General features: G+C 43.9%; 1 protein-coding gene across 2 annotated transcripts in view; it reads right to left on the bottom strand.

Moving 5' to 3' along the window:
• SORCS3 (sortilin related VPS10 domain containing receptor 3) overlaps nt 1-13584 on the bottom strand; it is a 633396-nt gene that overhangs the window by 167785 nt on the left and 452027 nt on the right. The gene's annotated exons all lie outside the window — the stretch shown is intronic.

Raw genomic sequence — 13584 nt, 5'->3', positions numbered from 1 at the left:
TTAAAAGGATGAGAATCAACAGCTGATACCCAGACAGCAAGAACATGGAAAAACCTATGAAAAACAGACCTAAGAACTCAAAACCCAATCCTTTACACCATAAATCTCTACACTTCTCACTGGCCCTGAGGCCATTACCAAATTAGAGCAGAGTACAGTATCTGACACCTGTGCCGAGGGGAGGGAGGCAGAGAAAACAGGAAGCAGGGGGCAAGGGACATCCCACATCAAAATGGCTAGAAATGGCTGAGATGCGTTCTCACCATGAACCGACCCATCCAGCATAGTGCCACACAACCAGGAGGGAACCTCCAACTCCCAGCTTCTCACCCAGGAGCAAAGGGTATGGTCTCCACATCTAGAATCTCAACTTTTAAGGCTTGCACCAGAGGGAAGGGCTCCCAAAACACCTAGCTCTGAAAGCCAGTGGGGCTTATGTCCACTAGACGATAGCAAACAAAGAAGCAAATCTTCATGGGTGCAGGAGCAAACACTGCAGCAATTGCCCTAGGATTCAGTGTACCTTCTCCCCATCTTTCCCTGAAAGTGGTTTATCTGCATACTTTAAAAGCTGCTGCTTAAGGGCTAGGCTTCTAATTTAGCAGGCTTCAAGGGGCTGATTGTGATTCTCCCCAGAGATGGAGGAAGCCCACTGACACCTTTCCCATCTTCTCTCTGTAGCCCACTCCAAGTTGTCAGTAGCTCTCTGGAAGGAGTAGTGCACATGACCACACCCCAGCTTTCAGGGCTGCTCCTCAGGGGATGGGACCCCAGATTGCCGGGCTCTGATAGCCAACAGGGCTTCACTCATGAGTCCCAGAGGACTGCAGCAAACGAAGAAGCAGTTCTTAACCATCTACTTCCCCAAGGTTCGGTGCAGAGGCAGCAGGCTAAGAAAACCATCTCCCAGTCTTTTTGAAAGGGGTTTATCTGCATACATTAAACCTACCGCCTGAGGGCCCGGCTTCTAATTTAGCAGATATCTGGGGGCTATCTGTAATCCTCCTCATGGACTGGGGAAGCTGGCAGACACTTCTCCCACCAGCCTGCTCCAATAATAAAATCAAGTCACCAGTATCTCCCTGAAAGGAGGTTATACACATATCTGGCACCCCAGCTCTTGTAGCTATCACTTGAGCGATGGGTCCCTGGATCACCTGGTGCTAGCAGTCAGTGGGCCTTGCATTAATGAGGCACTAGCGAGACTGCAGCAAGCAAAGAAACAGTTATTAATGGGCACAAGAGCACCCCCACCCCTGGTAGCTACCCACCTGGGCCCAGGACTGAGGGAACTGGCAAAAAAAGTTTCTCCCTGAAAGCTTAACTACATATTTTCCCAGCTTGTACCTGAGGATGCAGCTTCTCATCAGCCTGTATCTCGATGCTGACTGCAATCCTCACTGACAGGTCTTGGGACATTCATAACTACTAAAAGCCACCAAGAACAAAGAAGGACACTTGGACAATCACCAATGACAGAGTTGAGAGACAGCTAAGAACTCAGTCAGGCTGGTCTACGAGGTTCTTCTCCTATATGAGATCATTCTGACAAGACTGAAAGGGGTGGCTATTTAACTAATGTTCAGAAACCAACACGAAGAGTCAAGGAAAGTGGAAAACAAACAAACAAATAAAACAACCCAGAAAAAATACGTTCCAAACAGAAGAACAAGATAGATCTCTAGGAACTGATCTTAAAAAAAGGAAGGTAATAATCTACCTGATAAAGAGTTCAAAATAATGGGCATAAAGATGCTTAACTGAGGTCAGAAGAACAATGAGAATTTCAACAGAGATAGAAATATTAAAAAGTACCAAACAGAAATCATGGATCTGATTCCATGATTTTTTAAGATAATTTAAGAGGACAATAATTGAACTGAAAAAGAGGGGTTCAGTAACAGACTAGATCAAGTGGGAGAAAGAATCAGTGAACTCTAAGATGGAAGTGGAATTCCTCCAGAGGAGTGAAAGAAAAAAGAATAAAACACGAGCGAAGATAGTTTAAGGGATTTATGGGAAAACATCAAGAGGACTAATATTCTCATTGTAGGGGTCCCAGAAGAAGAGAGAAAGGAACAGAAAACTTACTTGAAGAAATAATGGCTGAAAACTTCCCTAATTTGGGGAAGGTAACAGACACCCAGATACAGCAAGCCTGGAGAGTTCCAAAAAAGATAAATCCAAAGAGAACCACATAAGACACGTTATCATTAAATTATCAAAAGTTAAATACAAGTAGAAAAATCTTAAAAACAGCAAGAGAAAAACCACTTGTTATATACAACAAAATCCCCATAAGATTATCAGCTGGTTTTTCAGCAGCAACTTAACAAGCCAGAAGGGGGTGGGATGATATATGCAAGCACTAAACAAACAAACAAAACCCTGCTAATCAACCAAGAATACCCTACCCAGCAAAACTGTGCTTCAGAAGTGATGGAGAGATAAAAGAGTTTTCTAGACAAACAAAAGCTAAAGGAGGTCATCACATAGATCAGTCTTACAAGAAATGTTAAAGAAAGTTCTTCAAGCTGAAACAAAAAAATGCTAATTAGTAACAGTAACATCTTCTAGGATGTTTCTGGAAAAATTAACACCTAAATCAGTAGACTGAGTAAAACAGATTGCCCTTCCAATGTGGGTGGGCCTCCTCCAATCTGCTGGAGGCCTGAATGACACAAAAGAAGGAGTAAAGGAGAACTCACTTACACTGCCTTATATTCTAGCTGGGAAATTGGTCTTCTCCTATACTCAGATAGGAATTTACAGCATTGATGCTCCTAATTCTTAGGCCTTCAGACTCATACTAGAAATACACCACTAACCGTTGAATCTCCACTTGCAGATGGCGAACTCTGGGCCTTCTCAGCCTCCATAATCACATGAGCCAATTCCTCCTAATAAATCTCTCTCTTTCCCAGGCTCCTCCCCCACCCTCCTATTGGTCTGTTTGCATATGCTATTGTCTCTTCCATATCCCACTGGTCTGTTCCTCTGGAGAGCCCTGTTCTTCATCCCATTCTGACATTACAGCCTGTTTATCCATGTAAGCCTATAGCATACTTGTGTGAGTGTGTTTCTGTATTTGCTTAAGCCATGAATTACAGAGAATGATTCTTATTAACATACAACCTGTCAGACAGTGAGTTTCCTAAGGACAGAGACCCTAATTATCTTTCTCTAATATTTACTACCACACACAGTTCAAGATTAGGTGTACCTTCAGATTAAATGATAGCGATGAGAAATTTGTACTTCAAAGCTGCTCTGTCTCTGGATCCACAGGAGAAGGGATTAAGTGGCTCAACTGGCCAGAGGTAGAGCAGGGAAACTTGGATGCTATGGGTAAGAATACTCCTGCCCTTTTCCAGCACATAGGGGAAGGCCACTGCCTACTTTCAGCCATAGTGCTGGCATTAGCCTGGGGTTTCTCAATGCTGACACTGTTGACATTTTGGCCTCGATAATTCTTTGTTGTGGGGGCCATCCTATACATTTCAAGATATTTAGCAGAATCCCTGGCCTTTACTACATGCAGTAGCATTCCTGCAGGCCTGACAATCAGAACTGTCTCTAGACATTGCCTGTGATCCCCTGGGGTCAAAACTGCCCCCAGTTGAGAACCAGTGCTTATCTGAACACTATTAATTGATGCCTGGACTCTACGTCTCCCCTGCTAACAAGACAGCAAAAATAAGCACACACAGATTTCACCTCCTCCCTTAGTCCTAACACTGCTGAGATGCCCACGAACTACTGCTATTCAGGGACACACAACCTTATCAGGAAGCTCTGACAATCATCAGGTCCCTAATCTTAAAGCCTCCCAAAGCCCCCACTTTTAAAAACCTAATGTAAGAAAAGTGCACACAGATACAGCAAGCAAAGAAATACTAGATGTAGATATTTTGTGATTTTTCTGAGGGTAGGCACAAGTTGTAAGGGATAAACCTGTGGAAATTTTAGGGAAAGTACATATGGTAATAAGGATAAATGCTAATGGGCATTGAGACCATTGATATGTCAGGCATCGTGTTTGGTGTTTTAAATGCATTATCGTAATAAATCCTCAAAATGACTCTTTAAGGAAGATACCATTCATCGAACTTTCATCCTTGTTCAAATGGGGATAATAAGAGAGATTAAGTAAGGTGCCTAAAGTCACACGATAATAACAATTGATAGACCTAGTACTGTGTGTCGGGCCTTGTTTTAAATGCAAATGCTGATCTTGAATCCTCACATCAATCCTAAGAGTCCTGAACCAATCTTTCTGCATAGTTTCCATATTAAAAGGATGCAGTTAGGCACTGAGAGATTAAGCAACTTGCCAAAAGGCACACAGTATAGTAAGCAGCAAAACCCCAGGGTCAACCAGGCAGGTGGCTTTGAGCCAGGAGCTTAACCTCCCAGGTAAGCTGCCTCTCTTGGCTGGTGAGAGGTTTGCAGGTAGCCATCTCTCTCAGAACCAAGGACCAGAACCATCTTGCCCCATTGCCTCCTCTCCTCCCATCTGAAGTCCTTTATGGCAGCGTTGTAGGAAATATACATGCACTCTGCATACATTTTCAATACAGTGTCTCAGAAAATTTTGAATTGAGACGACATGAACTGGGAGTCCCTCCTATTGGTGATAATCATTAAGAAGGATATGCTGGGAACAGAACAAGGAGGTTGGGCCAATAATAGAGAAGTAATAAATGGAGATCCTTGAAGAAGTCTGAGAAGGATAAATATAGTTGAAGAAAAGAAAATGTGGGGTTTGACCTTGAGTATCCTTTGGGTCTATGAGGATGGAATGAGCCAAGACATATATAAGAGGCACCATGAAGCTGCCATGAGTATAGGGAAGGGGTTGAGAGGCTTGCCTGCTCAGGTAGGCCAAGAAGGTTAATCATCGCCCCTGACACCTCTTCATTTGCAACCATACAAGCTCCTTCACATTTCCAGGACCCAATGTGAGGCCAAGGTGGGCTGGAAAGCCAGGAGCTGTACCCAGTGCAGAACCAGCATGGCAGGGGCACCTGGGTGACTCAGTCGGCTAAGCGGCTGCCTTTGGCTTACGTCATGATCCCAGAGTCCCAGGATCAAGCCCCACGGCGGGCTTCCTGCTCAGCGGGGAGTCTGCTTCTCCCTCTGACCCTCCCCCCTCTTGTGCTCTCTCTCTCTCACTTTCTCTCAAATAAATGAATAAAATCTTTAAAAAAAAAAAGAACCAGCATGGGACACATCAAGCTCCCTGTGCTTAATGCCTGCAACAAAGTAAAAATGAAATTGCAAGCATCCCATTGAAGTTACATGGAGGGAAACTATCAAAATTTCTAAAATGTATCGGGTAGTAAAGAGAAATTACCTATGTGGGGATTACTACTAATGCCAAATGAAAACAAGTCATCAGTAGTGCCTTTATTTGGTGATGTGTATTCCTGGTTTTAATGAAGTGACTATAAAATAGAATGTAAAAGAACAAACCAGTATCAAGAACAGGTAAGAATCTATAAGAACCCTTATAAACATGTAAAAATTCCTCAACAGTTAATTCTCCTATCACAAGGTTTTCCTGAAACTTAACACCCATGATTGGGGGAAAACTAACCTTTTGCAGGGGATCTTCCCATTCTTCCTCAAGAGGAGAAGTAAGATCAGGCCCCTTTTTGCAAGCCCCCCAACATATGTGCCAATAAATGATTTTAGTTTCTGTATCTGTGAAATGGGAAGATAACACTGACCTCACACAGTTACGGGATTAAATGAGCTAAGTAGTAAACACTTAGAACAGTGCACCTGACACAAAAAGCATTCACCACAGTTTAGCTATTGTTATTTTTCATTAGAAGGGTGGGATAAACTAATCTGCTTTCCTGCCTGCCCTCAGACCTCAGCTCCACATTTGTGGAGCGCTGAATAACAGCACTGTTCCAGGCACTAGATCTGAAAAAGCCCTGCTAGGGAGATTCAGTGTAAGTACCTCTCCCCTTCATCGGATAGATTATACACCACAAACCTGGGGACCAAGCATTGCTCAGGGTCCCTTTAACAGCCTGCTCTCCTTTCCAGGGTTGAAACCATCACGCTGAATGGCAATCACCTCTTTCTGCCTAGGGGACACAATCCTCGACTTCACGGGCTTCTGCTGGATTTTCTCTTGACATTTTCCATCACAGTGCTTAGCACATGGTAGATCATCAATATGCATTTGATGAATGAATGATTACAACACTTTCAGTCAGATAAACTTCATAAGGCCCTCTGTAAGCCTGGAGATCACATTTGGGTCGCAAAGACAAACCTCTTCAGGCAAAAGAGATCTCACTTTCCTGCCTGTGCCCCCAGATAATGGTTATCATGTGGATTGCTCAACGGGTGTTAAAAAGGGGGAAAAAAAGTCTATAGAGGCATGAATATGCATGAGGTGGTTTCTTCCTGAGGATATTTAATTTTCTAACACTTAACACTTAACAGCTAAACACACAAGGATCACGTGAAACTCTGAGAGGGTCACGGTTATTCTCCAAAACTGATGGTCTTCTGAGTTCTGAGCCAGGACCAAGGACACAGGTTTGGCTCCTTATTGCCTTTGTTCCCTGTAGGGGAACAAAGGCAATAAGGAGCCAAACCAGAGCCACACCTCCAGGGAAGAAACCCACATTGGAGCCTAGGACCATATAATCACAGGTGTTACTGATGAAAACACTTGAAAAAGGTCAAGTAGCTTTCAAACGTATTTCTGGCATATATACCATCTGTTCAAAAGCAGTCTCCAAGTCCTAACATATAAGTAGGTCAAACAGGGACTTATCGGGAACCGTTAGCTGCTCACCCAGATGCAACAGTGCCCGAGACAGCTGAATGCAGCCACCTTTCAAACACTCTGATCTCGTCCAACCCCTTCACAGAAAACTGAGCCTCCCCCACCACCAAAGACACAGCAAGTTTGCATCCTGTAGCCTTAGATTCCAATTTGGAACTTCATTCAGCCCAGCCTCTCCTAACACTCTGCTGCCAGGGGGGAGCGGCGGGGCTAGGCTTTTGTGTTTCTCTCCTTGCGAATGTGAATCCCACAGCAAAGTCTTCACCAGAAAGAAGAAAACTGGACATTGAGGATGCATGAGGATGGTACCGAGGGTAAAACAGTGGTAAGGCCAAAGCTCAAATGCTTTTAATGAACTTATCAGCTATATCTTTAAATTTACAAAAACAAACTTATCTCAACAGATTTCTCCAATTCACATCACAGTCTCCTCCTTTATGTCTTTGCTCAGGTCACCATTGGAATGCTCCCTCCATTCCACTCTGCATATTCCCTGTGCATGGCCCAGCTCAATACCTACTTTCCATGAAAGCTCCTGAACCTGGCAAAATAGTGTAATCCCTTGGGAAACTCTTTAAGGATACTAAATACCAATAGACAGACCCTATCCCAGGAATTCTGCTTTAAATTGGTCTGGAGCCACAGACTTCACACAGTTCAGTTATATCAGTATCTCCTTGTTAAAACAGATGTTGGGGCTCTACCCTCAGAGCTTCTGATTCAAGAGGTCTGGAGTGGGGCCCAAGAATCTGGATTCTTAGGAAATACAGAGATGATATCATTATACGGTCAGGGATCACACTCTGAGAAATACTAGCCTGGAGTATAGTTCAGGAATCAATAGCTTTTAGATGTTCCCAGGTGATAAAAAATGTGCGGTCAGAGCTGAGAATCACTCATTAGAGCTCAAAACACAGCCTCCACGAACTCAACCTGAAACAGCCACTTCCTTTGATATGTCAGAGCAGGAATTTGGAATCAGACTCTGAGATGAAGTCTTGGCTCTACCAGGTACTAACTGTGGAATCATAGGCCATTTACTTTACCTTTTTGTGCCTCAATTTGTCTCATCTGCACAACGGGGAGGTAATAATAGCATCCTTCTCATTATTTTTATGAGAACCAAATGAATTAAATGCACATAAAACATTTTGAAAAGAGAGGCATGTGTGTTAACATTTAACACTATATATAATGCCTACTATTATAGTGCTCCCATTATCTTAAGTACAATTAATATTTATTGAGTGCCTAATGGACCAAGAATGTACTACCAATTTAATGTTATCTCAATGCTTAAATAAACTTTTGAGACTGGTTACATAAATTTATATACCTATATATTTTATATATTTTCCCCCCTCCCCAGAAGAGGAAATGGAGATTCTGAGATGTCAAATCACCTAGCCATTGGTACAGGGTGAGAAAGAGATGGAGCCTGGATTCAAACATGGTCTGTCTTACTCCATCTTCAGTTATTTGTGGGCCTGAATTTTTTCTCTGTGCTATCCTCAAAGACAGGCTCTAGAGCTGATTAAATCACGTTTTCCACCAGGGCCCAGCACTGTGCCTTGCTCTTTACTTTTTAAATATCAGCTGAGTAGATGAATAAATATACACAAATCAGAACAAGAACCCCAGCAGTGTGTATAGGATAAATGTTGAAAATAGCTCCATAATATGGTGAAGCAGATTTCATTCATTTAATTAATCTCTAGGCAATTAGGTGAATAAAGTCTTCATTTTGCATTATTATGCTGCTATTTTTTGCCATTTATCCTCAAAGCAATATCGGATCTGTCAAACACAGTCATCTGTGATTTGCTTGACAAATGTGATCATCCTGTGAAAATGCTGGGGCAGCAAAAAGAGGGATCTCACCCAGCTCAAACGAACATGGCCCCCCTAGTGGGCACTTTTGGAGCTTTCCTCCCAAGTCACCAATAATCCCCACCTCCCCCAATATTCAGATTTCTAGGTGCAAACACCCATGCCTATGTTTGTACTATATGGCCCCATCCCTTCTCTACAGCTGATTAGACTAGGGATAGACCCCAAACCCAAGCTGGGTCAAACATAGTTGTTTCCCAAACTTTGGGATTGGTTTGAGAGACTGTACTGAGAGCAGGAGCAATCTGTCTTGGGCACTTATATCCGTTCTGCCAGAAAGAAGAGAGGAACAGAGAGAAAAGACAGAAGAAGAACATTCTGTGAGATCTGGAATAGAGTCCCTTCTAAGATCTGAATGCATTTATTTTCTTGGATCCCAATAATTCATTTATTGTCATTCTCTTTCTCTCTCTCTCTCTCTCTCTCTCTCTCTCTGCTGGTCTCTCTCTCTCTCTCAGTAAGCTACCTCACGTTAGTTACTGTTTCTTGCAACCCTAGAGTCATTACCAATACACCTGATAAAAGTTGTTCCGCATACACCGGGCCTTGTCATAACACGTGGATTCACCGCTGTCTCTTCAGCTTCCTGGTCCTCCCAGCAGAAAGGGCCCCTGACTACTAGACAAGTATCTTTCAACCTATGGGCTATGACCCATTAGTGGGTCATAAAATGTATTTGGTGGATCACGACCCCAATTTTTTTATCAAAGAGAATGAAATGGGATAGAAAATACCAGAGAGAATCTCATGTGGCAGACTAAGTATTTTTATGCAAATTTAAGAGACATATAAAGACACAGGGTTATAATGGATCATAAGCATAACACTGCCTACTAGAGAAACAGTTTTGAAAAAGGAAGAAAAAACCAATATGGTCTAATTCTATATATTTTTATAAGTTCTTATAAATGTTTGGAACCAAATACAGCAGTCACATGAAATAGTTTCAGGACAAGGCAAACACACACCAAGAGGTCATTCCAAGCAGACAAGGAGGTTGAACTTAACTGGAGAGTCTCAGTGAAGCATAGCCAACACCGTGCTACATGCTGGCGGGAGTAATTTGAAACTGAGCTTTGGTCACTGGGGCATGATTCTGCTAATGCAGTGACAATTCATGAGGCTTTCTCTAAATATAACTGAAACAACTAGGAATATGAACAATAATCCCTCGGCAAGTACTGAATACCTACTCTATACGAGCATTCAGGGAGTTGTCAGACAGCCCACCGCTGGGCCCATGTGTTTGCTGCGTATGTGTGGCTACGGCCTGGCATAGCTCTAGTGAACAGCCGTATATTTCCAAACAAGATGGTTCTACATGACACAGCCCAAAGAAGACAAATATTGCTCATAGAAGACCTATTAATCCTATAAAACCGTCCAAGTGCATTGCAACACTTGCTGAGTGGTCCGAGAGAATGGGTCAAGTCCTTTATCCTAGACATTTGATTTTGGAATTGCCATTCTCAGACCCCACTACCTATCTCCTGAGAGTATACTATTCATTTAATAGGTATTAATGGGGTGATATATAAAGGAACCTTTGGAAAGGCATGTAGATCACGAAGGGTTTCATAGAGATGGGGAGACGAGGGCTAGGCTTGGAGAATGTGTGGGATTGGAAAGTCAGGAAAGGGATGACATGATGCCACGCCCAGTGGGGCAAACGGACATGCTGTAGGAGTGGAATGTTGGGCAGAGGTTATGAAAGATCACTCTGGAGACACAGTAAGAAAGAACTTGAAGGCTATGAAAAGCCACCATCCCAGAATTATGGATCAGTTCCTACAAACTAAAGTCTATAATATTCCCTCCATTTTGATTGTATCATTGAAAAAATTCCTGTTTCTGAAGGTATAGTCATTTTATTTCTTTAGGAATGAATTCATACAAATATAACCTTTGCAAACTGGTTTATTTAGAAAAGTCTAGGCTTTTTAAAATCTTGCTTTCTCTTTTTTTTTTTTTTTCAGTTTTTGGGTTGTGCTTAAAATATTACAACTTGGAGCAAGTGTGATCCCCAAATAGTGGTGTTTGTGGTGACCCTCTCACTCCATCCTTCACCAAGGACCTGAGTCAACACCCATGGCCACTCAGGTGGGATACAAGCCAAAGAACAAGAAATGCAAACTCAGAATGAAAGTAGTGCACACCAAACTATCCCAAAACACCCAAACTCTGCCATGTGAGAAGAGTGGAAGGGGGCGTTCTGATTGGCAGGAATTTGGATTAAGAGGGAACGCTTCTCTATCATCCCCAGGGTCACATGACAGGGTCTCTTCTGGGCAGAGCACCAAACTAAGTTATTCATTCTACTATTCACACACAAATATTGAGCATTAACTACAAGTCCAGTACCAAAAAGATGATGGGGGGGGGGAAGATGCCAAGGTAAGATAAGATTCCAGCTCTCTGGAAGTCCAGGCTGATGTGTGAGAAGAGACAGGCAGACAGAATTTATATGAAATGTTAGGAGAGTGGTGTGGGAGTCCATAAAGGGGTAGGTTTTTAAAATTAGGTAGAAGAAAGAGGCACAAATAGAGGAGGTACAAATAGAACCTATTGGTCCACCAGTGTGGCCCTGTGGCTCCCAAAACAAGTATTTCTCAAGAGCTTTCTGTGTATCCAGCATGGAGACTGAAGATAATACGAGGATCAGGGGGCCAGAGGCCGTGGAGGGATTGGTAAGGTGGGGCAGGACATAACTTCAGAGAAATAGATTTGTGAAGGTTTAGAGATCAGTTAAACAAAAACAATTAGAAATGAACAAAACCCTCAGTGCCCCGCATTTCCCAAGCTGCAGTTTGGGATAACACAGTTAGTGCTTACTGGCATTTCACTGACCAAATTGAGTACTATTTTTAACTCATAATGTGTTCTGGGGACAAGAACTTGTCCCTCAATAGTCCAGCGGTTAAGACAGGCGCTTTGGAGCCATAGGTTCTAGATCCTAATTCTGGTTCTACACCTATTACCTGTGTGACTCTGGGCAAGTTAGTTAACTTCCCTAAACCTCCTATTCTCCAAAACCATCAAAACTTCCTCATCTGATCTTGATGAGGGTGAACTAAAATGACAGATGCACACATTTAGCAAATGTGCACACTCGGTTCCAGGCATCTAATAAAGCATCAGGGATGGACACACACATGTGCACATATGTGCATGACACAGATGCACACATACACTCCTTTCGACACCTACCGTCTACGTAGAAAGTGTCTAATAAAACTTCGCACTGGAATGTATCAGAAAGACCACTGGACTGAATCAAGGACAAAGACCTGGATTCTGGTGCTAGTCTGTTCACTGACCCGATACATCACTGGACTCCCCAGCAGTTTCTTGCTCTGCAAATTGAAAGCGTTGCCAGGACTGTGGGGCACCCAGGGATCCTCTCAGTCTCCGGTCCCTCAGGTTGGGTTAAGAGCGGGACTCAAGTTCCTTCTTTACATGGACAGCTCTTCAACTCCTGACTGTCAGGTTCCTTTTTGTTCCACCCCACCCTGACCCCTGCTCTGAGGGAGAACTTTTCTTTTTCTTTTTAGAGAGGGAGAGAGGAGAGAGCAAGCAGGTGGGGGAGGGGCAGAGGGAGATAGAATCTTAAGCAGGCTTGACGGTCAGCATGGAGCCCAATGTGGGGCTAGATCTCACGACCCTGAGATCATGACCTGAGCAGAAATCAAGAGTTGGATGTTTCACTGACTGAGCCACCCAGGCACCCCCAAGGGAAAACTTCTATAATCAGCTGGGAGCCCTGCAAGGCAGAGAAATCTGCTGGGGACATACCCAAGGTGCCGCTCACCCCTGGCAGGGACCACAGCCAGCTGGGGAGGGCTTCTGTGAACATGCTCCTGTTACCAGAGACAGCCTGCCCCCGCACCTCCACAGGGACATAAAAGCTGAGCAGGGCCTGGCAGCTTCCAGAGTCTCTGGTGCGCAGGAGGTTCCCTACTCTGGACAGTTTGCAGAGCACTTTCACATCATCACCTAATTTTAATGGCTTAATCTCGAGAGGTAGATGTCATGGTCCCCAGTCCACAGATGACAGACTCAGAAGACTGAGGTCACCGAAAATCAGGAGCCCAAGCTGGGGTTCCCGGCCAGCCCTGCAGACTCAGCACCCAGAGCTCCCGGCATGGTGGGCTTCCCCGGCGCCCCTCAGGTGAGCCCCGAGACCACACAGCCTTAGACGCAAGATGATGTGTTGCCCACTGGCAGTGCAGGAGGCATTCAGAGAGTTAATTAAAAAAGGCAAAGGGCATGAAGGTCATCAAAATGAAGGGCATTTTGATGACCCCAAGAAGGAGACGGCTTGGGAGGATGTTGTGTGGAAGTTCTGGAGAAGAAAGAAAAAGGAACCAGGTGTATTTATAGACTAATAATGTGCAGAAGAGGGGGAAATATGTGCCGCCTCTGACAATTCTCATCAAGTTAATGGATGTTGCCAATTATTATGGTAACATTTTTAATTGTATCTTAGCTCTGAAGAGAATAAAAACAGAATTTCCTAGTCTTTGCCTCAGGACTGTTAGGGGCACTCATTCTGGGACATTAGACCAGTGTAGACATGCCTGCCCAGAGTCTGCTCGGGAAGGCCTTAGTCGCAGCTGTCCCGGGCCTAACTGGGGTTGAAAGTAGTTAGAAAAAGGGCATCTGCTTCATGAGTTCAGGAGTACAGATGGGTGTGGAGGGCAACAGGCAAGTGTGCGAGGGGACAGGCTGTGGTCTCATACAGACCCCGCGAAGAGAACAGTGAGCACACCGCACCCCCAATGAGGACATGACAAGAGCTGGGGGTTGATGCACTATGCTGTCTTACCGCCGGCTGGTCCCTGTTATATTTGCTTTGTGTGTGTGATCTTATTTAATACTTA

The sequence above is a fragment of the Zalophus californianus genome, chromosome 15, assembly GCF_009762305.2.
Source record: "Zalophus californianus isolate mZalCal1 chromosome 15, mZalCal1.pri.v2, whole genome shotgun sequence".
NCBI classification, from domain to species: Eukaryota; Metazoa; Chordata; class Mammalia; order Carnivora; family Otariidae; genus Zalophus; species Zalophus californianus.
Note: the sequence above shows the minus strand (reverse complement) of the source record. Positions and strands in the feature narration are given on the sequence as shown.